The sequence below is a fragment of the Rutidosis leptorrhynchoides genome, chromosome 5 (assembly GCF_046630445.1).
Source record: "Rutidosis leptorrhynchoides isolate AG116_Rl617_1_P2 chromosome 5, CSIRO_AGI_Rlap_v1, whole genome shotgun sequence".
Classification (NCBI taxonomy): Eukaryota; Viridiplantae; Streptophyta; class Magnoliopsida; order Asterales; family Asteraceae; genus Rutidosis; species Rutidosis leptorrhynchoides.
The window spans coordinates 418,085,520-418,088,838 of NC_092337.1; positions in this window are offsets into that span (position 1 = coordinate 418,085,520).

Genomic DNA, 3,319 nt, shown 5'->3' on the forward strand with positions numbered 1-3,319 from the left:
GCTCTAAGCGGCAGTCAAATTGCCAATAAATCGATGATTGCTATTGCCTCAAATAATAGACCTGCAAGACATTGACAAAAAGAACTCAAAAGGCAGGTCATGTGGGAGGAGTTGTGCAAGCAAAGAGCCAACCACCCGTAACATATCAAATATCAATCATGCACCTTTACGGTTGACATTCCCGTATATAAGTAAGTAGGGAGTAATTGTTATTTATTTCCCTAAAATGTCGTTTTCGTTTGACTTAATTACGCCCTTGGTCCCTAAAGTATTTTTGTTTCATCCTTGTCCTTAAAGTATTTTTGTTTCATCCTAACCCTTAAAGTAATGATATGGTTTCACTTAAGTCCTCATGGTTAACTGCCGTTAACTCAATCCGTTAACTGGGGACCTAAATGAAACCATATCATAAACCTTAAATATTAAATCGTGAACCTTAAAACATAAACCGTAAACCCCAAATCTTAAACCTTTTAACATAAACCCTAAATTCTTAACCTTAAACCATAAAACCCCATACCTTTTTAAGGTTTATGATTTGGGGTTTAATGTTTATTTGATTTTTCTGTATGAAATTGGTTTTGGGTTTAGGATGGTAAAAATACATGCACCCAATGGAAAAAACTGGAAACCCGCATTTTTCGGGCCGGGTCTACAATTCGTATACCCGAAAAAAAATGCTCAAACCAGTTTAAATTTAAATAATAGATATAATACATATATTATTTTATAATATATGCATATTTACGGCGACACAAATACCGGTGAAGAAACTTTTTTATCCGATAGTTAATAAGTAAATGGAGATCTGAATACACGTTGATTGATAAACCCGTTTAGCCAACAGTCAGTAAATGGTTTGTAGCTGCGTATATAGAAAACCAAATCTAACAAAAGCTGCCATGATTGATTCAAGATATATGATTCTTCAAATGAACAACAGTACCAACTAGACTAAATAAAACAGTACTAACCATACCGAGTATTTATATATACACATTAATTACGGGAAATAGTGTCAGCATCTGATTGGCTACCAACATGCGTTAATAGTAACTCCATACAATCTCAAAGGACTAAAATACCCATGTATCACCTAAACCCTCCGGCTGATCTCCACCTAATTTGTATCTTATGCTTTTCTCATTTGCTCTCCCACTACTTCGTATATTCTTCCACACATCGCTTTTCTCACCGGCGTTTTCGACGGATTTGCATCGATTCCTTTTACCTCCTTTCCAATCGATTGTTCTTTGAAGGATTTTCAATCGATTGTGTAACCCTCTTTTTATGGTGGAGGTTCAATCGATTATTTATCCTATTTTTTTTTGTCCGTTGACGTTATTAACAGCTGCTACGTTTTCCTGATTGGGGGTAAAAATTAGGATTTGTTGCGATTTACTTCAAACTGTTTACGTCTGTTGTAACCGCCATGGTTGGGCATCACTGTTGTAGCCGGTGTCCCTACCGTAGCTTATGTCTTCGATGTCCAATCTTTTGATGGTATTATTTCTTTAACATCTTTCCTTGATTGCATATTTCATTGTTTTATGTATTTTCTTTCCTATTTATACAAGTATTTATTTTCTAGGGTTTTTGATTTAGTTTGTGGGATATCGTTGCAGTGGTTGTGGGTGGCAAAGGAACTGCTCTTGGTTGGTTTATTTGACACGAATACTATATAAGTCATAACAATCATAAATAGTGAATTAGTACATTTTTTTGGGTAATAAATTTTGCATATTTATTGCCCACAAAGTGTTCGTTAAAAAGACTGAACCAAATTTAAATATTGTTTTGGTCAGTTATAGCGTCTGAATGCAGTGGGAATTTTGATAAATTAGGTTAACCAAGTTTATAGTGGCGGGTAGTAGTGGGAATTATGAAGAGGCTGATAGCAATGGTGATAAATTGCGCGATACCCCATCTAATATTCGGAGATTGATTAGTGAGATACAGCAGAGTGAAAGGCGAGAGAAGTAGCTTGCAAATAATAGAAGCCCATCTGAAGGAAGCATGGAGTTCTAAAATCCCAATGGCGGGCAATGGTGAGTTTTTTTTTTTTTTTTTTTTTTTTTTTTTTTTTTTTTTTTGCTGCTTTCAAAGTGTTGGTGATATTGTACGACATGTTTTGCATAATACAAGTAAATTTGTCCGGGAAGCAATATATCTATGTGCCAGGTATATTGATGGTGTATAATTACTGGCCAGAAAGGTCTAAGTGGGATTTTTGTATTCTTAGTAACAATTGTTATGTTATTGCTCATGGTTACCAGCTGGTTAAAGATATCATGCCTAGGGATTTACAATGTTTTTGTTCTTTGTTACGTTTTGAAGTATGTTTGCGATATGTAGGGCATGCAGGGGAATTTGGCGCTGATTGTTGAATTTAGAATATCACACTATCATAGCAGTAGCATAGAACAACCTCCATGCTATTAATTCTGGTCATGATGAAGTAGTTTAAGTCTTTGTTAGTACAAAGTTGAATGCTTTTAGGCAAGGTTCGTGTAGTGTCGTATTTCATTTTTTTGGTCTATAATATTAAGTATTAATAATTAATATTGAAACTTCATTGATTTCATGTTACAGTCATTGCTTATATACAGATTCAGCTGCTGCTTTAATATTTCTTACTATAGAGGCATCATCAAGTTGGACCATTTGTTCTTGTTAGGAAGAGGGGATCGCCTGGACGTTGGGAGATATAAATTTGAGAGAAAAACAACTCTATTACTCACAAGAATAGATTTACATAGTACCCGAAATACTTAACAAGTCGCACATTATCACAAAACCGCATTAGCATATACTCAACACAATATATTTAAACAATATGCCAAACAATCAACAATCTCAATATGGTTAACCATAACGCTATGGTGCTACCGGCTCGTGGTTCACACCATACGCAGTTGAGTCATACTCTTTTATAGTGCTACCGGCTCGTGGTTCACACTCGATGCTACCGGATCGTGGTTCACATCTTATTTTATAGTGCTACCGGCTTGTGGTTCACACTCGATGCTACCGGCTCGTGGTTCACATCTTAGTTTATAGTGCTACCGGCTCGTGGTTCACACTCGATGCTACCGGCTCGTGGTTCACATCTTAGTTTATAGTGCTACCGGCTCGTGGTTCACACTCGATCACACACATGTTATGGCACTACCGGCTCGATGGTTCATACCATGACACCCACAAATAAATACGTCATATACACATACGTATAATTACTCCACTCACCTTAGAGTCTTCGTGAAAGATAACCGAGCTTGCCACTTCAATGTAACGTACCTATTACATTTTAGCACATAAT